The sequence below is a fragment of the Bemisia tabaci genome, chromosome 9, assembly GCF_918797505.1.
Source record: "Bemisia tabaci chromosome 9, PGI_BMITA_v3".
NCBI classification, from domain to species: Eukaryota; Metazoa; Arthropoda; class Insecta; order Hemiptera; family Aleyrodidae; genus Bemisia; species Bemisia tabaci.
In genome coordinates this window covers 33,545,444-33,571,752 of record NC_092801.1, presented here as the reverse complement: position 1 = coordinate 33,571,752, position 26,309 = coordinate 33,545,444, and the positions used below count along the sequence as shown (strand labels likewise).

General features: G+C 42.1%; 1 protein-coding gene across 4 annotated transcripts in view; it reads left to right on the top strand.

Moving 5' to 3' along the window:
* The window catches only part of Prosap (SH3 and multiple ankyrin repeat domains prosap), a 324,904-nt gene that overhangs the window by 262,278 nt on the left and 36,317 nt on the right, over positions 1 to 26,309 (top strand). The gene's annotated exons all lie outside the window — the stretch shown is intronic.

Below are 26,309 nucleotides of genomic sequence, written 5' to 3'. Positions count from 1 at the left end.
TGTAAAATTCGGCACATAATTTCATTCTACAAATTTTTAACAGTGCAAAATTCGGTTCTCTGGAGGAAATTGGGCAGCATGAAATGTAGTTAGGCCGTTTCTGCTTGAAATCGTCCGTATGAAGTCTTGATCCCGCAGTCGGTGGCGAGACGTAAGTGATCGATTCTCAATCAATCCCCATTCGAAACTATGTTAAAGAATCGATTATTAAGGTGTTCCTCGCGAACACCCTGTTTATCGATCCTTTTCCGTAGAGTTAAATGGCAGATCAATCGATAGATCGCAAAGCACGCCCGTAGTGTTAGTGCGGAAGGTTTTCACGACCCCATCCGAGGGAGGTCGTTTATTCACACCTCACACCCACAAGCGGACCTAGAAGTCCTAGAACCCATCGGGTGAGCTATGAATCAGAGCCAGGTCCCAGCTACGGGGAGGATTACATCGTGACTGGGAGCCGCGCCCCCCCCCCCCGGGCCCCCCTTTCTCTTAGCTGCCGGCCGGCCTCAACGCCGCACAGGGTATCCAATCAGGAAATCAGAGGAAAAACGGATACTCACGGGATCATGTCGTATGAACAGAGGTAGCAGATCCACACTGAAAAAAAAGTTACGTGCTATATTATACCGACCACTGAAACACATTGGATCTAGAGTCCAGACTCTTAAAAATATCGACAAGAAAAAGTACTCTTGCATGATTCAATCAGAATCTAGCTTAAATCAAGAACAAAGCCTCTTAATTTAAGCGGATCTCGTTTTGATTCAAGCCAAAATCCGATTGAATAAAGTGTATTTTTTCTTGTCAATGTTTTCAAGAGTCTGGACTCTAGATCCAATGTGTTTTTTTTTCCAGTGCCCGTTCCGGGCTCAGAGGCCGAGGTGCTGGAGCCGTAGCTTCGATTACTCCGGGTGTCATGCCCGGAACTTTCGGCCCCTGAGCTTGGAAGGCGGACGCTATGTCTTTAAGCCCGTAAGTATACGGCTTCCACGACCGGAGTTTTCTTCAGTGCAGAGAGAGAGGATTTCCTTTTTCAAATAGTGTCAAGAACTTGAAAGTTCATAACTGCATCAACACACGTGCGCCATTCTTCTCTGTCTTGTGTCACACTGGGAAAAAAACACATTGGATCTAGAGTCCAGACTCTTAAAAACATCGACAAGAAAAAGCACTCTTGATTCAATCAGATTTAAGCTTCAATCAAAACGAAATCCGCTCAAATTAAGAGGCTTGCTTCTTGATATAAGCTTAAATCTGATTAAATCAAGAGTATTTTTTCTTGTCAATGTTTTCAAAAGTCTGGATTCTAGATCCAATGTGTTTTTTTCCCAGTGCAGTCCCTCAGTATACCTCCAGACTCATTATCAGTCTACTCCGAGTGTTCTCTTTCCCTGATCCTGAACTTGTCTGAACAGCCATCGCCGACAAAATGTGTTCCACTGTGCCGTGGCAGCATTTCTCTCCTCCACCACGAATTCCGAGTCCTTCACAAGGTGATACAACTTGACCCACGTCCCCCCCCCCTCCCAAGGGGGGCATAATATCCGAGACTAAAAGAAGAGAGGGGGGTCGTCGTGACTTATCCCATTGTGAAGACTGCGGGGCACCTCCCCCCCCCCTCCTCCGCCGGCGAGTATCTCAATGATGCTGCACAGCACAGCACGGTATCGTCCAGACGAAGAGAAGCTCGAAGGAGTAGCTATTAACGCCTAGCTTGCTCACGACCTGGCGCTTTGATAATTCGAGGGCTACAACAACAATAGACATAATTTTTCCAAACAATAGTTTTTCCTCGCGAGAGATTGGCGCGGCTAAAAGAAAGAAATAATTATCTCGTGGAAAACTTATCGCAGAAAGGTGAACTGGCATTGAATGAATGGATGATACAGCATTTTATTCATTTTGTGGAAGTCGGAAACTTGCCATTTCAGTGAAATATGTATGGTTTCTCGGCCCGATAGTGCCAAACTTTGTCGTTGTACTTACCTATCGCTTCAGATTTTTCAGGGTGTCTAGCATCAGGAAAAACCGGAGAAACCGGAAAATATCAGGAATTTTGGCCGATCAGGGAAAAATCAGGAAAATCGGAAAAATCGGACGTTTTACCAGGAAGCTTTCTTACGCGAATCTCCTCAGCGGAGAAAGTCTTACTGATATTTGCCTACCGTGCCAGAAGTCGAGAAAAATCAGGAAAATATCAGGAATTTTCAAAATGAAAAAATCAGGAAAAATCAGGAAAAAAAGCAGGATTTTTCAAAATTAAAAAATTCTAGACACCCTGTTTATGTTTTGTTGTTTTTAGCGATATGGTTCCCCGTTTTTCTTGTGTTTTTTACTTATCCATCGCCCTAAAGAGTAAGAACCGCCGCGCGCCCCTCCCCCCCCCCCCCCGAGAAACAAAATCCTGGACACGTGTCTGACGTATAGACAGCATCTATATATTTAATATCCTAAGGCCTTTTTTGGCCTTCAACAGTTTGTGCTAATTCGATCTCGGAAACTACTGGACCGATTTTCCTCGGATTTGTTTTAAATGAAAGCTCTTACGCTGTAGACGTGCCAACATCCCTTGGTTTTTCGATTTGCGCGACCGACGTTGCAAAATTTACCTCGATTTGATAACGACATATTTGCATTTTTGACGCTGGACAGTTTGTGCTAATTCGATCTCGGAAACTACTGGACCGATTTTCCTTGGATTTGTTTTAAATTAAAGCTCTTAGGCTGTAGACGTGCCAACATCCCTTGGTTTTTCGATTTGCGCGACCGACGTTGCAAAATTTACCTCGATTTGATAACGACATATTTGCATTTTTGACGCTGGATAGTTTGTGCTAATTCGATCTCGGAAACTACTGGACCGATTTTCCTCGGATTTGTTTTAAATGAAAGCTCATAGGGTCTAGATGTGCCAAGACCCCTTCGTTTTTCGATTTGCGCGACCGAAGTTGCAAAATTTACCTCGATTTGATAACGACATATTTGCGTTTTTGACGCTGGACGAGTCATATGGTTGGGGGACCTCCCACCCTCTGATTTTCCGTTTCCCTCTCCACGTAAACCCATCCCTACCTGCTCACAACACGTGTCACCCTTCTACCCTAGCATGGGTCCTACGGCAGTTTCACTCATGTCGGGGGTCGGCTCATGTCTTCTTCCAAGAGAATTGGTGATTTATCTTCACCCTTTCGCACCGTTACATTTTCAAAAAGTGTTCTGATTTTCTTTTCCAGGAGTGTTATTTATTTTTCAAGGTTGTTTCTTTTTCTAAAAGTGGGTAATTTTTAGTTTCCTATTCTTTGTTTTTGAATTTATCATTTTGCCTCCAGGAAGTCCTCTAAGCACTGGTAGTAGCAAAATTTGGCTCGCGAAGCGAGCCAACAGTTACTCGCGGAGCGAGTAACTGGGGGTCCAGGGGGCTTGCCCCCGGCTAGCGGCGCAAGCGAGCGTAGCGAGCTGAAGCAGCTAGTTTTGTGTTAAGAAACTACCATTTCTGACTCATAATAAAAACACATATCTGCATAGGGTAACTAACTGCACACACCCTCTTTCTAAAATGGGCCAAAAATAGTAGTTCCGCATCGCAAAATGTAGTCCATTCCATTTCTCGGGTTGAAGCCTTTTCCTACTTTTCAACAGCCCGCAAAATGCAAGTGCTTGTGCCGCACTGCCGTGCTAAGGAAGAACACCGTATGAACATCCGAGAGTCGCCAATTTTCCTCGAATGAAACATGTTATTTGAAGAAAATTTTGCATAGTTTTCCTTGAGATTTTCAGATATTTTAGATTAAATCGCTTACAAAATTATCTTGAAAATTCGGAAAAAAATATTCACAATTTTCCTGGTAAATTTGACTTTTATTCAACTAAATATGGCAACATCTGAAGGCTCACACGGCGTTTTTCTTTAGCACGGCAGCACAATGACTGCTGTTTCTAGTCGAGCCTTTGGCAGAGTGTCTGCCCGCGGCCATGAGTAGTAACGATGATGGGGGCCCCTTCTCAGCGGTGCTAGAAGGTAAACGCCGTGCGAAGGAAGAACGCCGTATGAACATTCGAGGGTTGCCAAATTTCTTTCGATAAAATGTTTATTTTTGAGGTAAGTCATGAATATTTCTTGAAATTTGCAGGAAACTTATGTAAAGTTGCGACCTAAATTTTATGAAAAGTTAGAAGGAAAATACTCATAAGTTTACCAGGAAATGTGTACTTTTTCAAAGGAAATTTGGCAACGCCTGAAGGTTGATACGGCGTTTTTCCTTAGCACGGCAGTAAACGCCGTGCGAAGTTGTGGGCTCGAGTCTTCTGGGGCACCTTCCACCTCGCGGTGGCGCAGAAAATGCATACTGCATCTGAAATGCATACTGCATCTGTGCAGCAGATAGTATTGCAGTTTGCAGTGCAGCGTGGAGCCCAAGTCGAATCATGTACGCCTGATTTTACGTCTTGGCTCTCTTCCTCTTTCCTCTTCGTTGCGTGTATTACCAGTCGTTCATTCGCTATGGTATTCCAACGCCGCCGGATTTCTGGCATTCCAGCTCCGTGAATACGATGCGTTTCGCGCTATACGTGAACCGATGAAAAATTCCGATAGGATGACCGATTTTCCCGGTAATCTTAATATCCCAGGATTTTGGGCGGTCTGGAACCTTGGAAAAAAAATTTCTTGTGATGATATTTTGACTTAAAGCCTCGTTCCTTGTAGACAAAAGTTGGTTTTTTAAGTTGAGAAGAGGTTTTTTCTATCGATTTTTTTAAACTCAAGAAATCCAAATTTTGTTGACAAGATACGGCTCTTTAAGTCAAAATAACATCTCAAGAAAAAAAATTTCAGTGAAGACCCGGAAACTCAGGAGAAGTCAAGGAACTCACGGCAACCTGGAAAAGTCAAAGAATTCATTGAAAAAGTTCGGAAATTTTGGGAGCAGCATTTAACAAAAGTAAATGTAATCAGAAGGAAAACATCGTAAGTGGAAGACATAATTGAATGTAAAAAAAAAAAAAAAAAAAAAAAAAAAAAAAGTTTGTTAAAAATTCAGGGAAGGTCAGCGAATCGGTAAATGAAGAAATAATGGAAACTCTGCTTCATCTGGTCATTTATACTAAAGAAAACATTTGAAATCATAAGAACTGAAATTTGACGTTTCATTTCGTTTGCGAACCAAACTATCAGTCCTAAATTTTTATCAGTTCGTTTGAAGCTATAAGTTCGATCACTCGAATCGAAAGTTTGTATCGACAAACCAAATAGGTTGGTAGAATATGAAACAAATGGAAACAAACACAACGTGGAAGAAGAGCAAGAGAAAGGAAGCGCGTTGAAGACGGCGCAGAGATACAACTATTCGTACGTGATGGATGTCCGTGTTGCGTGTGCCAGATTGAAGGCGCGAGTGCGCGAGGCGTGAACTCACAATGCTCCGCTCTATGTTACCAGTGAGGTTTTGCTCCTCCTCAGGAAAATAATTAATAAAGAGGCCAGATTACGTCTCTTCTATCTCCAACTGCGTTGCTCTTTTAGCCTTAAAGCTCTCCTACAAATAGAGCAAATGGAAACAAACACAATGTGGAAGAAGAGCAAGAGATAGGAAGCGCGTTGAAGAAGGCGCAGAGATACAACTATTCGTACTTGACGGATGTCCGTGTCGCGTGTATGCGAAATTGAAGGCGCGACTGTGCGAGGCGTGAACTCTCAATGCTCATGCTACATTTCCATGGTTTTAAATGGATAAAAGACAATGTTCCCAATTTGCTGGATCGGCCAATTGCACCACTCTGTGTCTTGAAATTTTGTCGAAGGAAAAGTTCTGAAATCGCAAATTCCATGCGGCATGTAAGCGCTATTTAAGCACTATTGGACAAATTCACTGATCAGTCACATTCTTTGCTGAAAAATTTACCTTCAGAGCATTTAAGTGCTTTTTAAGCACTATTGAACCAAGTCACTGATCAGTCGCATTCCCTGCTGAAAAATCTACGCTCGGCATTCCGCCGACTCAAAATCGATGACTCGCGTAGCTCCTGTGTCATTGCAGCCTCGAATGTAGCGCAGGGCTTGCCCACGCCTAAAGGGTGAGAGGGGGGTGTGGGGGGGGGTGTACGTGCATTTTTCAGTTTGCGGCCCATCTCGAGTCCGCGGAAATGTGTCAAGCCCTCCCCGAGGAGGGGGGGGGGGTGATGGACTGAGTGATTGCCGGAGCATGAACCAGCAGAAAAAGAGATTCGTCGACAGGACAGCGCGAGGTTGTCGGAATGCCGCGGGAAATCGAATTTTCCGAGCCGGTGTCGTTGGTCAGTCCTTGGAGGCGGAATCGATTTTCGATGTCGAAAAATGTCTTGAGGAGCCAAAATTACTTTGGTGGCAAAACATTAAATAATTCCGAAAATTTTCCTCAATTTTTTTTATTATTTTTTTTTTAATTTTTTAATTTTTTAATTTTTTTACTTTTTTATTTTTTACTACTTCAAATACCACACAAGTGGTAATCCTGCGCTTCCACTTAGAGCCCTGCCCCCTCCGTCCCTGCTATGTACCAGCCCGAGGTAACCGTTGTTGGGTTTTAATCAACTTATTTATGCTATTTTAAGTTTTTATCTACTTACAGACATGTACAATTTTATTCATTGATCATAAGATATTAATTTAGTTTAATTTTTGTATGTTCACCACTCTGCGGTGCTATTTGACTTATTTCTATGTAGACCCCCCTCGCCCCCCGTCTCCTGACGGCTCCTTGGCCAGGGCCACCCCTCGAAGCATCATCCCCACTCCAGCGCCCCAGATGCGCGCGCATCCTCCGCCGAGTGGAGGACCCCGTCTTCCCAGCGGCCGCTCTTGCCGCTGCAATTCAGTCCCGTTTTCAGAGCCCCCTGCGCTTCACTTGAATTCGAGGCTCCTGGCCTGTCCAGTAGACAAATCCTATTTATTTGCCGCAGAGTGGGTACACCTTGTACGTCACTTCGACAAATAAATCTAAAGTGTGAAACATTACCCCGTGTTACATCACTTACCCTGACTCCTGACTCCACTGAGTCAATTGAGCAGCTACCGGCACGAACTTGGCCCATCTTTTAGGTGCGCTGAAAAGTTCGCGCTGACTCTCAACTTGGCTCACGGCACGGACTGGGCACGTCGCTGACGCGCTTAACAGTTCGCGCTGATTGACACTTTTCTCTATCTATTTTTTTATTATTTTATTTATTTAGTTGAGGGACGTCGAAACCCCCCCAAGGGAAAGCCATACTTTATTTTTTATTATTTATTTATTTGTTTTGTGGTTTTGGTTTTGACGGTTCCCGTTCATGGTCCCTCGGGCCGGATTTCAGAAATTGAGCCGGCAATTGAAACTTAACTTTCCGTTCAAGCATCGACAGGATCACGGAATTGTTCTCGACAAAGTTTCTTTGATTGATTGATTGATTTTTTGACATTCACTCCTACAATGAGTGAAGAAGAAATGACAAGAAAACTCAAAACATTGCGCCGCCAAAGAGGCAATGTTCAGGGTGCTATCACCCAATTCTTTAAGAAACTAGACGGTTGGAAGGAGAACCCCGAATGCCGGGATTCTGATTTTTTGGAGCAGAGCCTGGAATCTCTCCAAAAAACATTTCTCAAATTTGATGGAATTCAGGATGATATCGAAGAGCTCGACGAAACAGAGATCGAGCAACGAGAAGTTTTCACTGACCTTTTTGACAAAGCCGTCGCGCGCGCACGTAGGTACTTGCGCGATGCTGCCAAATCTCCGGATAACGGAACAAAATCCGATAGTTCCACATCCACGGAAAATGAATCAACTTCCTCGATTTCAGTTAAACTGCCAACCATAGCACTACCTAGCTATGATGGGTCCCTGGAAGGATGGGCTTCATTCTTCGACCTATTCACCAGTTTAATTGATCAGAACCCGAAACTTACAGCCGTAAAAAAGCTGTACTATTTGAAGACTGCGATGACTGGTAAAGCTGCTGATTTGCTTACCAATTTTAAAACAACTGATGACAACTACCGATTGGCCCTGGATCTTTTAAAGGACAAATTTAATCGTCCACGACGCACCTTGCGTCAACACTATGCTAATTTACGTGATTATCCAAAACTTCAAAAGGATACACCAACGGCATTGGGAAACTTAGTTGATTTTTTCAAAGTCAACTTAAGAGCAATGAAAAACTTAGACGCTCCGATTGATCAATGGAGTGTTCCCTTGATCGACTTGATTTTGACTAAAATTGACGAGAAAACAGCTTATGAGTGGGAACTAAAATTGACTGATGATAAAATGCCAAGCTACGAACATTTGCTTGCTTATTTGGAGAAAAGAGCAAATTCTATTCACTTGTCCGGTAAGCCAGAAACGAGTGAAAGTAACAAGTCCAAATCAAGTAATTTTCGGAAGGACACCAGCTCCAATTATCCGAAAAGAGGCGCTCTTGTCGTTACTAATGAGAAGCGGCACCACTGTAAATGCTGCAACGACGGAATGCATCCCCTCTATAGCTGCCCTCGCTTTAAAACTATAAGCGTCCATGAGCGCAGAGACCTAGCGAAAAGGATTGGTGCCTGTTTTAATTGTCTCAAATACAGACTTGGGGAAGAAGAAGGCCATCTGGTAACTAACTGCACGAAGAAAGATAAAAAGTGTCGAAAATGCGGTTCTCTGCATCATACGTTTTTATGTTCATCTGCAAGCAACTCGCCCACTATGAAAACTACTCATAGCCCCTCGGATTCAACAGGGGAACAACGACGGGAGGAATCGTCCCACGCATCCTCCTCCACCCCCCACGTTTCATTGCTGACAACCGATAGTGAACACTCACCAGGAAATAATTTGGATTCTGTTGTTTTATTAGGGACTGCCCTAATCAACGTTTTGGGGAGGGATGGTGTTTATTACACTCTTAACGCGGTGGTTGACAGTGCCGCCTCGTCATCCTTCATATCGCTCGCAGCAGCTCAAAAAATTGGTCTAAAGTACTTCCGCACCTCTGAGGCAGTCTCAGGAATCGGAGGGGGCCAAGCAGGGGTGAAAGGTCAAACAACCTGTTACGTTCGCCCTAGACACCAAGACTCACCAGTGTTGCCAACTGACACAGTTGTAATAAAGAAAATCGTTAATTTGCCTAAGTCATTCATTCCGAAAAATGTTAGAGCTCACTTTTCAGATTTACCATTGGCTGACCCTCACTTCGGCACTGCTCGCGAAGTTGAGTTTCTGATCGGAGCTGACATTTTTCCACTGATATTCACGGGAGAAAAGAAATTTGGCCCATCCGGTACGCTGACAGCTTTGAACAGTGTATTTGGATACATAATAATGGGTAAAATTGACAACCATGGTAACCAATTTCCGCGGCATGTAGCACTCATTGCTGCACCCTCAAATGGTTCCTCTATAGATACTCTATTAAGAAAACAACTTACGGAAGATGAAGGACATAAGTATCCTGCAGCAGCCACTGCGCTCTGCCGGGACATGTTTGTTGACGACTTGGCAACTGGGGCTCCCGATACGCCACGTTTATTGGAGCTGCAGCATCAAACGATTGGACTTCTTAAGGAAGGATATTTTGAAACTCAAAAGTGGGCCAGTAATTGCCCGGAAATTTTGCTCGAGGTACCACCTGAGCACCGCACCACTTCATTAGATTTAACTGATGAATGCGCGGCAAATTCAAAAATTTTAGGAATACACTGGAACGCCCAATCGGACTACTTTTACTATGTGGCTAAAACAGGACCTCATGAAATGACGAAACGGAATATTTTGTCTCAGGTAGCTCGAATTTTTGACTCGAATGGTTTAATATCGCCCATAGTTTTTAAGGCAAAAACTATAATCCAAAAATTGTGGATTGAAGGACTTGATTGGGATGACCAGCTACCTGACGAATTGGAATTGGAATGGACTAAATTTTACGAAAAATTGCCTTCGATTAGCCTCTTGAAAATAGACCGATGCGCTACGGCGCCGAACGCAACGTCTCATAGCCTAGTCGGCTTTTCAGACGCTTCACAACTTGGATACGCTGCAGCCGTGTATGTACGGTCTGAAGCCGAAAATGCAGTAAAAGTTTCTTTACTGGCATCTAAATCACGAATTGCACCTTGCAAAACAATTTCTATACCTAGACTTGAATTATGTGGAGCACAATTATTGTCTACTCTCCTAATCCACTTGAAGGAGCAACTAAGTGACGTCATGGAAATTCATAATATTGTTGCTTTCACTGATTCTCAGGTAGTTCTAGACTGGATCAAAACTTTGCCTTGCAAATTGAAGACTTTCGAAGCTAACAGAGTTACCTACATACTCGAGAGGCTCGAACCATCCGCATGGAAATATGTTCCTTCGGAGTTGAATCCCAGTGACTTAGGGTCACGTGGGTGTTTTCCCGACGAATTAGTAAACCATCCGATGTGGTTTACGGGACCGCCATTTTTATCTGACCCCATAGATGAATGGCCGAATTTTGCTGAGACCACTAGAAAAAATTCTAGCGTGGTTTTGATAGTGATTAATCCCACTTTTTGGGATCAGTTGATACCGCAATATTCGAACTTGAATAAATTGCAGCGTGTCACTGCATGGATTTTGCGTGTTGCTCAGAACTTGAAACGAACTCCTGACAACCGGGTAAAATCACCGACCTTATCCGTATCAGAACTTAGAGACAGCCTTACATGCCTCATCAAAGCAGTGCAGAGCAAACACTTTGCTGCCGAATTTAAGCTTTTGAGGCAAGGCCAAATTCCGAAAAATTGGGGACACCTGCAACCTTTTGTTGACACTGATGGATTGCTCAGGGTCGGGGGCAGGTTGCGCAACACGAAGTTACCGGAAAGCACTAAATATCCGATTTTATTACCAAAAAGTGACCATTTGGTAAATTTACTCATCGATTGTTTTCATCAACGATACTTACATGCTGGACCAAGATTACTACAATCTCTCTTAGCTCGCCAATTTTGGATTCCCTGCGCTCGCCAAATCATTCGCTCAAGACTGAGCAAATGCCTTTCTTGTTTTCAAGTTAAACCTTCGAATGCCGCGCCCTTGATGGGAGACTTGCCCTCCTGTCGAGTCAACCCTACAAAGGTATTTTTAGAAGTGGGTCTGGATTTTGGAGGCCCTTTTGAACTCAAAGAACACAATCGCCGAAATCCGAGAAAAATTAAGGGTTATTTGTGTTTATTTTTATGCATGGCGACAAAGGCTGTTCATTTAGAAGTAGTCAGTGACCTCACTGTTGAAGCCTTTCTTGCGTCATTAGACCGGTTTGTTAGCCGCCGTGGCTTATGCAAAAAACTTTTTAGCGATAACGCTACAAATTTCACCGGGGCAAAACGCCATCTCTCCGAACTTTATACATTTTTACTCTCTCAAAAAGAAACACTGGATGATCAACTGGCAAGCAGACAAATTGAATGGAATTTCATCCCCCCTTCTGCTCCCCATTTTGGAGGTGTTTGGGAATCAGGAATTGCTTCAGCGAAATACCACTTAAAACGAATAATTGGCGACCAATCTTTGACATTTGAACAATTGACTACAGTTTTCGCAAAAATTGAAGCCATCTTAAATTGCAGACCTCTATGTCATCTATCAACTGACCCTACTGAAGTTGACATCCTGACTCCAGGACATTTTTTAGTAGGTGGGCCGTTAGTTGCGGTACCCGAATACGATTTTGCTGAAATGGCTACTAACCGGCTGTCCCGCTGGCAGCTACTCCAGAAAATCACTCAGCAATTTTGGAAAATTTGGAGTAGAGATTATCTTCACACCTTGATTCAACGGACAAAATGGCAACAACGCCAAGAAGATTTGAAAATTGGGGCAGTGGTCCTCATGGCAGACAACGATACCGCCCCAACTCACTGGAAAAAAGGAATCATCGATGCCGTTCACCCCGGAAAGGATGGTGTGGTGAGAGTGGTGACAGTCCGCACGGCTCGAGGAACATACAAGCGTCCGGCCGTAAAAATTTACCCTCTTCCCAGTCATTAAAGCTGCACCCTCCGCTCCGACCACTTGACACCCTCACCTTGACGGGCCCACATGTGCCCTCAGGTTCTCATCATTCAACGGCACTCATAATTTGAAAGGCTCATTTGCAGCTCAAGAAACCGCAATATGAAACACGACTCTGAACAGTTCAATTTTATGTTTTTCTCCTCTTTTTGATTTTATTACTTGCTTTCTTCCCTAAAATTTTGAGGAGCTCTTCTGAAGCCTCAGTTCTCGCTCATCGTTTGTGAAAGTAAGTCTCACTTCATGTGTCCATCGAAATGGACGATTCAGACTGGTATCAAAATTACACATTGCGCAACATGCGTGGTGATTTTGACATAGATTGGGATTCATTCAGTGAAACGCCCCAACCGAAACGCAGAATTTCTCTCAACGAGTACCGCGAGAGACGGATCGCGTATGACAAAACTGTTATTTTTGAAGAAAATGTGCTCGAAATGCTCACGCCTTTTTCAGACATTGAAGAGTCGAGCGCACCCGCGACAATTGTTCCGAACAACCCGTCTAACTGTGACCTCGTGACTGATAGTGCGCGCTCCAGCAAGCCCACATGGGCATTGTACCCGCTTGAACCGAATCACTTGGCCACTCATCACTGGAAACTGATTCAGGAGTGCCGTCTCAGGAGTACATCCTGCAACCAATTTTCTGTGCCTCCCGCACAGCCGACGACATCAGCTACCAGCGGTCAGCGTGACGACAACCCTCAACGGAGCCGCCCAGTAGATCAGCCACGCCGCAAAAGCAAGCCAACGGGGAAAAATTGCAGAAAGCGTCAAAAGGCAAAGCGCCTAGCTTTGTTCCGTCACAAAAAAATGATGGAAAGAAAGGAAAAGGACGACCAATTGTACTTGTAAATACGTAAGTTTAACTATAGGATTCGATAATCAGTGTTCTTTCTTTAATTGCGAACCCTCGAGTAGTTCGCGGTCGGGGGTATGTTGGGTTTTAATCAACTTATTTATGCTATTTTAAGTTTTTATCTACTTACAGACATGTACAATTTTATTCATTGATCATAAGATATTAATTTAGTTTAATTTTTGTATGTTCACCACTCTGCGGTGCTATTTGACTTATTTCTATGTAGACCCCCCTCGCCCCCCGTCTCCTGACGGCTCCTTGGCCAGGGCCACCCCTCGAAGCATCATCCCCACTCCAGCGCCCCAGATGCGCGCGCATCCTCCGCCGAGTGGAGGACCCCGTCTTCCCAGCGGCCGCTCTTGCCGCTGCAATTCAGTCCCGTTTTCAGAGCCCCCTGCGCTTCACTTGAATTCGAGGCTCCTGGCCTGTCCAGTAGACAAATCCTATTTATTTGCCGCAGAGTGGGTACACCTTGTACGTCACTTCGACAAATAAATCTAAAGTGTGAAACATTACCCCGTGTTACATCACTTACCCTGACTCCTGACTCCACTGAGTCAATTGAGCAGCTACCGGCACGAACTTGGCCCATCTTTTAGGTGCGCTGAAAAGTTCGCGCTGACTCTCAACTTGGCTCACGGCACGGACTGGGCACGTCGCTGACGCGCTTAACAGTTCGCGCTGATTGACACTTTTCTCTATCTATTTTTTTATTATTTTATTTATTTAGTTGAGGGACGTCGAAACCCCCCCAAGGGAAAGCCATACTTTATTTTTTATTATTTATTTATTTGTTTTGTGGTTTTGGTTTTGACGGTTCCCGTTCAACCGTTGTTTGAGACCATCAAACTCGGGTCGCCCAGCCGGGAACTGAACTCGGGACCTCCTGATTATAGAGCCAGCGTTACAACCACTACACCTTAGGAGGCCAAATTGACCAAGAGAATCTCAAAAATGTGCAAGAAAAGGTACCAAGAAGGGCCTCAATCGACTTTCTCCCAGAATCCTGGGAACTTTTGATATTTTGCGGCTAATGATGTAAATTTTTCAAGAATTATTGCGTCTTGCCAGTACTCATATTTTTTGGCCTCAAAATTTAGGCTCTATTTTGGTCCAAAGGCCAAAATCCCTAAAAATCCGTGTCTATAACGTGTTCTACTCGAATTTCATCCTAGGCGCAAAAACGACAGTCGAATGGTTGACATAGACAGTTGTCGTAGACAAGTCATCGAATAATCGACATTTTTCATGGAATGCTGGCGTCGTTGGAGAAGCACTGCAGAAAAGTGCAGATGTTTGAGCGGGAACGGTTAACACTTGATGAAACCGAACACAGTTGCCGAAGTGTATTTTGATCAATGTAATGCATTACGTATCCGCCCTTCAAGCAAAGTTTTTTTTATTTCATACCTAAATTTTCCGAAACTTTTCCAAAGTTTGGTGGATTTCTCGGTCACTCCATTTTCCCCTTGTCCTCTTTGTCTATCGCTTAGTCTATCACTTTCAAAGATCAGCCCGCAGAAATGCAACGATTTTGCAAAGCAAAAATTATCCAAATCGTACAGTTCTCCCATTTCCCGGAACTAGTACCGAATTCCGGAACTCTTGAGATTTTCCTGAATTTTTCCCGGAACTTTTGAAAATCCGAAAATGTTCCAAATCTTTTGCATTTTCCGGAACTTTTGAAGAACTCTGGAAAGAACCTCGGAATTTTAGACGAACACGGAGTGAGAGTTTGAACGAAAAAGTTGCGAATCCCGGAACTTTTGTGATACAAAGAATGTGATCATTGAAATCGCGGATGTATAAGACTGCTGTATTTCTCTTGAATTTTATCGTTGAATCGGGATAACGCGGTCTTTTTTTGCTTTTATCTTCTCCAAACTCCACCAATTTTCATACATTTTCACTTTCAAAAGCTTCTCAATCGTTACAGCTTTATCATTTTCACTTTCCATCTCTCGCCACCGACCGCGCGGAAGGTAGTTGGAAGAAGGGCTTGTGAAAATTAACTTCGTTTACTTGTTCGGCTTTGAATTCCACTCCAGCATCTCCGGGGAGTGGCGCACAGTAGATCGAGTCAATGTAAGAGGTCGGACAAAATTTGAAAACTTTGAAAGCTCATAACTCCGTTTATACAAAACTTCGAGGTTCTGAAAGTGGTTCCATTGGTTTCTTCGTGGGATTTTCTTCTAGAGGCACCCCTTGAAATTAAAAATACGACGGAATGAACATCAAAGTTTTAATAAAGTTTGATTCGAACAACACCATTTTAATTTTAGATTCAAAACTAAAATCAAAGTTTTAGTGAAAAATCTCATGTCCGACCTCTCTGATTCACTGAAAAAAAAATTCTCGGTGTTTTTACCAAGGTCCGTTGGCACCTCTACCATCTCACTTTTTTTTACCAATTATTGGTAATTTTACCAAGACAGACTGGTAAGTTTACCTAAAAACCGGTATTTTTACTGTTTTTTCAGGTAAGAATACCACTTTTATTGGTAATCAATTCCCGGTAACTTTGCCATTTTATCTCGGTAATTCTACCACAGTCGATAAAAAATATTGGTGTTTTTACCAAGGTCCAGTAAAATTACCGAGAGAGTTCAATAATTTTACCGAGATTCTCGGTAAAATTACCAATTCCATAAATGGTAATTTTACCAAGAAAAAACTGGGATCAAATAGAACCCTGAATTCTTGGTAATTTTACCATTTTCTCAGTAAATACACCAATATTATTTTTTCAGTGTTGGCTCGAGCCACTGTGCGGTGGGAGGGGAAGGGGGCGCGGGGTCTCTTGAAAAATGCGCATAAATTGGCTGTTAAGGAGGCTGTTAGTGGATAAATATTGACGCATAAATATGAGATTACACCGACGCCCGACCTGTTCGTGTTTCCTAGCGAAAAATGGATGTCATGGCTTCGCACCGTTGGCAGCTCGAGCCGAATCTCAGCTCAGGAGAAACACGGTGCAAATATTGCAGATATATTGCGAAATAATCATATAGATCGTATTCGATACATCAAACGGGTGAAATTGTATCGATATCGATTGGTTCAAAACATGAACATAGCCTCACAAGTAAATTCAGAAATCTGAGAGAGCGGGTCTCTTGTAACAGATTTTCTATTATTTTGAGTACCAAATGCCAATGCAAAGTGAAATTGTCAGGAATTATCTCATTTTCAGCTTTTCCAACTTAAATCCTTGCAGTTTGGTTTGAGGTTATGTTCTATTGTTTTGAACCCAACGATACATCGAACCGTTATCGAATACGGTCTATTTTAATAATCTGCCGTGCTGTGGAAGAACACCGCATATACATTTGAGAGTTGCCGAATTCCTTCCGAAAATGTTCATTTTCAAGAAGGGTTATGAATATTTTCTCTTGAGATTTCCAGATGATTTAGATCTGATAGCGAATGAAATTTGCAAAAAATCGGAGGGGAAATATTTACAGATTGCCCTGAAAATTCGTTTTTTATCAAAGGGAATTTGGCCACGCCTGAAGGCTCATACGGCGTTCTGCCGTAGCACGGCAGGAATGGTGTCCTCCGTTTCTGATTTTTTTTAATTTTTTATTTTTTCATTCCTCGGTATACGATGGAAAATGCTCGAATTTTTTTAGGAAAATGGTCTGAAATACAGTGGTTCCTCCTGATTCCTGAAAATTTTAGGAAATTTTCAGTGATCAGGAGGTGAAATGTTTCTTGATAAATCAAAATGTTCGTTAAAATGTTCTCAATTCTACAGAAAAGTCTCAACCTCCGCAGACACATCTTCTGATGCGAACTCAAGGTTTTGCCCATTTTCTTTCACATTCACTTCAGAAAAAAACATAATTATCTTAGCAATTAAAATTTGTTGTAATTTTTGTCCCCAATCTTTAAAGCTAAGTCCACGCTGATCAGCAAAATTATATGATCACGGAGCGAAACATAAGAACTTTGTGGTCCAAAGTACCGATCATCTGTGAAATTCCTTGAATTTTCGTTTCCTCACGAATCCTGGATACTTTTGTTTTTTATGACACCAATCTCCTAACGAATTCCCTGATTTTTCTGGACACGAGAACAGCAACAGACTTTTTTCGTGAAATTTTCACAGATAGAAATCGACAGATAAAGGAAAAGCAGACGAAGCACGGACAGTTTTTCTCTTAGATTCACAATTTGACACGAAGTTTATAATGTTGCTAATTACGGAATATAGAGCTTTTAAGGCACACCATGCAAGTACTCCGTGACTCGACCGTAGCCACACAAAATTACCTAGTGCCCTAATTCATGATGGAGTCGCACTCCAATTTCAGATAATTTTGCAATAATTGCTTCAAAAATAGGGGAAGTACACGTGTGCTACGCGCTTCTCTCTCGGCAAAATTAAACGACTTAACAGAGTCAAATTACTCTTCACTGCAAATCCATGAAATATTAACAATGGATCATTTGCTCGTGTCACAGATTCGTGATTCAATAGTTCGTAGTTTTTAATGGCGTTATTGCATGTGGCTGGGAGTTTTGATCCAAACATTATATACCAACATTAAATTTTGCGTAAAACACGATGGCACACGATGCCCTGATAGTGGTATATTTCTCCAAAATTGACTTACACGCTAAATTACAGCTCGCACAGTTGAGGCCGCAATGGGGTAGCCACCGCTAATCTGCGGGCGTAATATTGAGATTGATAGGGATAACTATTGACAAAGAAGACAAGAAGAAAACGGAGCGATCCAATTGGTGGAAGCGGGTTGCTGCGATGGACAAAGGAGTAGTATAGACTAAATGATCGACGGCAACCCACGAGGGACCCTATAGTTAGTCCATCATTTACCACCTTAGTCTTTAATAACCACGAATTCAAACCAATAGGATCGATCCATACTCCCTGTGTCTTTGTCTATCAGCTTTAATAATCAGCTCACTGTCAAGCAGAAGAGCCCATCTCCACTTCCAATCAATCTTTAAGAGCCACCGGAAATTCGGTGAACACATATTGTCACCATCCGGCCGAAGTATATCTTAAGCGCCATGCGACGTTTCAAAATTTCCGCCGCCATTTTATTTTTTCACAGAACAATTATTATTCCATGCAGCTGTCCGAAAAATTCACTGAATTTTCTTTGCGCTGTCGATAAAATTGAGAGGAATTTTCAAACAGATTCAACCAATAACTTTTCTCTCAAAAAATATAATGGCGACGGAAATTTTGAAACGTCGAATGGCGCTTGTGATACTTTGGCCGGAAGATGACGATAAGGCAACGCTGCGGATCTTTCAAGCCGAGCCCAGGTGGAAATACTTCCGATCTCGTCAAGTTAGTATTGGCCAAGTGGGGTGAGGGGGTGTAGAAGTGGGGGTGAGGGGGTGTAAAAGGGGGTGAACTCGACGAAAGGGAGCGACGACTGACTCCCCGGGTTTATTATTTCAACTTTCGAGTGAGTCGCCCCTTCTCGAAAATGATGAGGAGGGGCTCCAGAGCACATCATCACGAGACCCGCGCGCGTCTCGAGTGAAAACTATGCCCCCCCTCCCCCCGCCCACGACCCCCCGTCGAGGGGCTTCGAGCGCCCTCTGCGTTCTTTTCGAGCTCGCTAAGCACGAACCGCGGCCTCCCGTCTTTTCATTGAAGTTTAATTGCGTGGGGGAGAGAGTGTCTGTGTCATGCGATTTCTGCATTCCGAAGAAAAAACTCTATGACTGTGACGAGCTTGAAGGAATGCACAAACCTACCCAGGGAGTCTAGCGACTGGGAAAACCGGGAGAACCTGGAAATGCCAGGGAATTTTTTTTGTGTGTCAGGAAAATCAGGGAAAACGTCAGGGAAGCCGCAAAAAATTCGGCATGTCTGGGAATTTTATTTTGCAAGCAATTTTCTTGTCAGGGAAATCGAATACCTGTGACGAGCTTAAAGGAATGTACATGTACAAACCTACCCAGGGAGTCTGGTGACCAGGAAAACCGGGAGAACTGGGAAAAGTCGGGGATTTTTTTTTTTGTTTTGTCAGGGAAATTAGGGAAAACGTCGGAGAATCCGCAAAAATTCGGCCTATCAGGGAATTTTATTTTGCAAGCAATTTTCGTGTCAGGGAAATCGCAAAACTGTGACGAGCTTAAAGGAATGTACCCAAGGAGTCTAGCGACCGGGAAAACCGGGAGAACCGGGGAATGCCAGGGAATTTTTTTTTTTTTTTTTTGTCAAAGATATCACGGAAAACGTCAAGGAATCCGCGAAAATTTGGCATATCAGGGAATTTTATTTTGCAAGCAATTTTCGTGTCAGGGAAATCGAAAAACACGGATTTTCCGGGAAACGTTTCGCGAATTTTGCTCTTGCGCAAATTTCTACCAAAATTTCTGCTGTTGTCTCCTAAATTTTAATAATGAGGCAAAAATATCTCGCATAGGTTTAGGCTTCATATATTGTGCTTCATTTATTACATTATATTCCTAAAACATGAAAAAAATTGTAACTTGCATCCAATCAGTTCAAACGTGCCAAAAAATTAGGAATTTTTCCCTTTTTGCCAGGGAATTATTTTTTCCGTCTGTTAGGGAATTTTGAATTTTCCCCCGGTTTTTGGCCGTTTTTATCAGGGAAATCGAGGAAAAATCAGGGAATGGCGTATTTTCAGATGTATCGATCGATCTTCAATTGAAATCTACGGAAAAGAATCGGGAACAGGGTGTTCGCGACGAGCGCCTCAACAATCGATTTTTTACCGTACCTTTAAATGAGAGAATATCGATAATCGAGCGTTCACGCTTCGCCACCGAGTTATAGGAAGGAAATTTCGGGGAAAGTGACGCAAATGTCAGGGAAAAACTTTTATGTCCCTTTTAGAATGGGTCCGACGTTTCAAACAACAAATTTTGCCTGAAACCTATTTCTAATAATGTCTTTTTAACCGTCTGGCATTACTTCAATGGTCAGGGACTTTCACCAAAATGTGTCCGGGAAATCAGGGAAAGATCAGGGTATTTCATTTTCTGAGGTCTGTGGCAGCCCTGAAGGATCTCCTTAGACCTCCCTTAATCGAACTATAAACCATGCACCGGAAAAAAACACATTGGATCTAGAGTCCAGACTCTTGAAGACATTGACAAGAAAAAAGACTCTTGATTCAATCAGATTCAAGCTTAAATCAAATGGAAATCCGCTCAAATTAAGAGGCCTGGTTCTTGATTCAAGCCTAAATCCGATTGAATCAAGAGCAATTTTTCTTGTCGATGTTTTTAAGAGTCTGGACTCTAGATCCAATGTGGTTTTTTTTTTTTTCCAGTGTGTATTTACGGACTATTTAGACATACCATCCGCGTTCCAGGCTCAGACGCCGAAAGTTCCGGACGTGGCACCGGGAGCAATTGAGGCTATGGCTCCAGCACCCGTAACTTTCGGCCTCGGAGCCCGTAACGGACGTTATTTCTATACAGCCAAGTGCCTTTTTTTTTCAGTGTACTCATCGAGTACTTTCAGAATATTTTCCGTACTTTCCAGTGTGGAAGGCCTTCTAATGAACGGAGCTGTTTTAAACAACTATGAATACGGCTCGGAAAGTAAAAGTTTCGTCTATTGTCAGGACACTAGTAGATGCCTCTATTATTGCTCTCCGGGTTTGGAACCGAAACAATCCATCATATGGACGTATTTCTATCAAACGGAACTATGTGCATTATGACGTGAGCCCTGTTATGCACATATTCTTACGGGTCTCAGGGCGCATGTCTTAATGCACATAGTTCCGTTTGATAGAAATACGTCCATATCGGGATGCATGATATGGTATCGGGCAGGTCCGAGTGCTTGGCGCTTGGCGGCGCCCAAAAACGGGGGATCCATTATTCATGGGCCCCGGCCCCAGCGGATACCAGGACCAGACGGACACAGGACAGGATTCGCTGCGCCCGATTTCGGCTCCTGTCATGTCGGTGTCTCGGTCCCGAACTCCCGCCGACGACTAATTCGGGCGCTAAACTTTCACCTCCCGTGACGACTGATAGCCGACGCGACGCCCCCCTGGAATTCGGATACACGTGTACTCGCGGCCAAAACACCGCACCGCCGCGCCGCCGCACAGTGGATCGAGTTAGAGTACCTATATAGAGAGAGTACGGACTTGTCGAAAATTTTGAGGTTAGGTGATGGAGTTCTTAGACCCCATAAGGGTAGGCAATCTATGAATTCAAATCATCTAGAGTGATTTATGATCACAATTGTTGGGAACTGTCGTTGGTAAAGCACGTATTTGACTTGGTTTTTGCATAAACTTACTCACTTTTGCGGAAGAATGCTTACTTATGAATTTTCTTGTCCATTTTCGTTTAATATTGGAGTCTAAAGATTGACAGTGACATTTTTCGTTTTCAAAGGTTACCTACCCTTTTGGGCCCTAAGAGCTACATATTTCAAGTTGTCCATACTCTCTCTATGTAGGTACTCTAGATCGAGTCAGTGGGAGAGGTCAGACAAAATTTGGAAACTCTAAAAGCTCACAACTCCGTTTATACAAAACTTCGAGGTTCTAAAAGTGGCTTCATTGGTTTTCTTGTGAAATTGTCTTCCAGAATAACCCTTTACAATTTAAAATGTGACGGTATGAACTTCAAAATTTACAGTTTGAGTCAAAAACTTCATGTCCGACTTCTCTAATTCATTCGATTCACCGTGCGCCGCGTCGACATCGTCTATCGTAGAATCCCTTTATACCGAGAGTCAAGACAATGTGGATCCACTTCTGATTGGTTCCCGTATTTCAGGCCTTCACAGTGTCACAAACGGGAATAAAGATTACATTTTCACCGATTGCAAAGATTATAATCTGGGATGGACCAGGGAATTACGGGTTCGGCAAGGAAGAAACGGAATGAGAGAAGGGACGGAGAAAGGAATTTGAGAATGGGCCAATCAAAGATTACGAAAAACGTTCAATTTCTGTAATCTTTATTCCCGTTCGTGACTCCATGAGGGGGTGTTGTCTTGACTCTCAGTATAAAGGGACTCTAGTCCATCGGTACCGGCAAAAGCTCCCTCTACCGGCGCCGCGACGCCGGCTGGCCACACGTGATAAAAATCTGAACGCGCCGAAACATATTGCCGTGCTAAAGAAGAACGCCATATGAGCCCTCAGACGTTGCCAAATTTTTTTCGATACAATATGAATTCCCAGGAAAATCAGCGAAAATTTTTCTCTCAACTTTTCGGATATTATTTGTGACCAGATCCAAATTATCAGAAAATTCCAAGAAAAAATATTCGAAATTCTCCTCAAAAAGAATAATTTTATGAGGAGAAATTTGGCCACAATCGAATGTTGATGCGGCGCTTTTCCTTAGCATGACAGTATGCGGGTGCGTAAGGTTTAACCGGCGGGATTTCAGAGGACGATTCTTCAGCTGAAAGTAATAAGACGTTTACCCCGTGCGAAGATGGACTCTGAGGTTACACCCCGCGAAGCTACAGTCCTCCAAAGTTTAAAAAATATCGGTCGACTTCGGAGTCTGCACGGTTGAAAATTTTGGAGTGATCAATTTTAAAGATCAACTTCCTGATTTTCAGCTTAGATTTGTTACATGCGTGTGACAGTCATAGACACTAGACAGTGTATTTTCAAAGCGGCCTCTACCCTCTGTTTTTCTTCAGTGAGAATCTTAAAGTTTATCGAGACTCGAGACTGGAACTCATCGAAAGATGTATCAATCAGGGTTGCCACAGTCAGGGAAAACCGGGAAATGTCAGGGGAAATGTGTTGAATCACCTTCATTTGCTTTTTAGAATGGATTTGAGATTTTGAACAAGAAATTTTGCCTGAAAACTACTTTCAATGATGCCTTCTTAACCATTAGAAGCATCTTCAATTGTCAGGGAATTTCACCAAAATGTGTCAGGGAAATGTCAGGGAATTTCATTTTCTAAATTCTGTGGCAACCCTGATCAATATGTGTTAGGATGTATTCTACATGTATTAAGTTCAAAAGTAAATGAGAACTCTTGAGTTATCCCATGACGGACCGTTATAGTTAAAAAAGATAGCTTTGCTTAATGGAGTGAACAACATTGTCGGCGATGAGGTTTCTAAGTGCCATATGGGCCCAGCGGGAGTCCTAAGTCACGATTTCGAATTTCCGTCCTAGCTCTCAAGTGATTGATCGACGAAGGTTCGTTGCGTTTCGCCTCTAGATTAAAATGCACTTAATTGAATCTCTCGCTGAGTCCAGGCAAATGAGCGAATTTATCCGCAGGTCCTCGAAAATTGTCTGGAGACCCGTCAATTTCAGCTGCAACAGTTTAGAAAGTTGACCGTGACCGCTCGCATTTCGTAAAATTCAGGAACCGACCCAGGGGCAGGGCTGCACGTGTGAAATGAAGAAAGAATATGAAATGTTGAAAATTTCAGTGAAATATTTCATGAAATTTTCCATCGTTGTGAAAAATCGGAAACATATTTTTAGGCTGGCTATGCAATACGCACTAAAAAACACCAAGAAACAAAAACCAGTTGCCTTTCATTTGATTTTGCATTTGATTTTGAAAAATATTTGCCATATTTTTCCGATCTCATGAAATATTTCACTTTGAAATTCAAGGTATAATTTTTCGCAAAAAATTGAAATCCTGCCCCGGGGCAGTTCATAAGATACGTGGGTGAGTTCAAATAAGCGTCTAATCTGGTGTCCCGAGCGGTTTTAATCGTCATAATCTGAGAAACATGGGCAAATAAAATTTTTTTCTCATTTTCCACACTATTGTTGACTACTACATGCTATTTCCCACTTTACTTGGACTGAAATAAAAATTTCGGAGAATTTTGAATGTGCAAATTGCCTATATTTCTCCCAAATTTGCCTGTCCCCCGTGCCTGGTTCTTGACTTTAAATCGATGTTGCAGCATAACCAGAGTGATTATTTGAGAAAACTTTATCGGAGATGATAGGTAATGCTTTTGAATTTGAGAAAAAAAATATGTCAATTTCTTTTTTGCTCCATCAATAACTTTTTGACGCCCTAGAATCATTGTCCCGAGCAACAGTCAGCAACAGTCAGGAGAGACATGGCAACGATGTAATAAGCTCTAAATGATTGCCGTAACGTTGAGGTTTTTCCAAAAACGACTTTTTTTGTTTTGATAGAACAGTTCACACGTCGTAGATGGCAAAATTCTGAAATTCGCAAATTTTTGTGCAAGATTAACGCCATTAACGATGCCAAACAGAATTCTATACACGATAACTACCAGGGCGTCAAGCATACACACACATACTAATATCAGCTCGTAAAATACTTTCGAAGTGTGCGTTAGGGAAAATTTTCTCTTATTCCGATCCTCTAGGATGTGCTACTAAATATTCCGTGAAAAAAAACACCAAAATTGTCTTTACTGTTAGAGATAAGCTTAAACAAGCAGAGATATCCAACACAAAGTGTTGATATGGCGCGCCAATAATTCGTACCTTGGATGTTGCACACTTGTCACAATAAAGGAGCCAAAAAATCCTGTCATATCTCTAAGGCACTCAGGTTTGTGATCTAAAACAAATGTGTACACAGTTATTGTAAAAATGAGACGATTTTATTAACATTATATTTATAGACTACATAAAAACTGGACATATATGAGAAAATGATACATTGTTTATTTATAAAAGAATACTGAATGAAAAATTTAAAAGATATAAATTTTAATAAATATTTGTAAAATTTACAAGTTATCAATTTGTTATGAAGTTAAGAATTTGTACTGATAAAAATTGGAGAAGTGTGTCATTAATAATCTATTTCCATTCTAGAGTTGGATGCATTTACATAGACAGCTTCTTGAAATAAGGAAATTTTCGTGTCAAATATTTTGACTCTGCGGCCAATATGCTCTTTCTGAATTATATTAACATTGGCGTTCCATAAAATAAGATTAAGTTTATTATCAGCATAATCTGTAAGTGTTACTGCTCTGCGTTCATATGGTTTCTGATATGTATTTATGCCGGAGGAAGCAGAAAATACTTCAGTAACAGTGCCTTCGACATGAACAATAGTATTTTGGGGAATCAAGTTATTATTAATGTCTTCAAATGCAGCAAAATTGTGAGTGACATCAGGCAAATTGACCTTGTTTTTGCTGACTCGTTCGATTTGTGTTTTCTGGGACGCAATTAATTCATAGGGATGACTTGTTTTATTAAAGAGTGGTGCAGCAGGCTTTACTATTGCCTTCGATATTTGATAACTTTCATTCAATTCTAAAATTGAGGCTAATTTTTCAGCTTGTTCATTGAATCCTGTTAACAGAATGGGCCTGTTGCAAACTTTTGCTAGAGCAGAATGAAGAGTTGTTTCCTATAGATAATGCCTCAAAAATCACGATGAGCGCATCGGCAAAGTCTGAAATGCACTCATAAATTCACAATCTGCGTAAGAAATTTGCGTTATTTTGAGCTTCCCGCTTCAAAAACGATACTACTGCACAGGTGAACATTTTGTTAGATGAGTCCCTCCATCGTCGGCAATATTCATCATGGCCGACGCTTGCGCAGTTCCGCGAGTAATTCGAGGAGAGTTCAAGATCAATTAAGGCGGGCGAGGAAAATATAAACGTAAACACGCCGATTGTTATCTGATTTAATCCTGTTCAGATGTTATCTCGTCCCATCACACGTGTTTTGGCGGACTGGCGTCGGCCATGATGAGTATTGCCGCCAATGGAACGGCTCCTCTAACAAAATGTTCACCTGTACCGTAGTATCGTTTTCGAAGCGGGAAGCTCAAAAAACCGCAAATTTCTTAGGCAGATTGTGAAGTTGTGAGTGCATTTCAGACTTTACCGATGCGCTTATCGTGATTTTGGAGGCATTATCTGTAAGAAACAACTCTTAGTTTTGCTCTAGCAAAAGTTTGCAACAGGCCCATTTGGCCAGACATATCTTGAAGGATGGACTTAATTATTAGTCCATTTTTCTGGGGGCTTTTATAGGAAGCAAGACTGGTAAGCGAGACTACTTTACCAATTATAGGCTTTTGATTTTTGTCTGTGTTAATTTGTGTGATCGGCATGTTTACGTCTACTGCAGACTCATCTAATGTTTATGAAACATAATGTACAATATAAAATAAGAAATGAATTTTGAAAATAGTTACATGAAAAAATGAAGATATAGAAATCAATAGGAAAGAAATGTCATTACAGGAATAAAAACCCATGATACTTGCTGATATTTTAACTCTTCAATAATTATAGAGAAACAGAGGAGAGAGCATGTTATTTAAGAATAGTACATACATTTCATGATTTCTTTGAGCCTGTTTCTGTCCATCAGTGATAAGACACGTAATTACTATTCGTATGATATTGAACATGAATGAAACCAAAAAGGAGGTAACCAGGATAGACGATACTGCCATGCCAA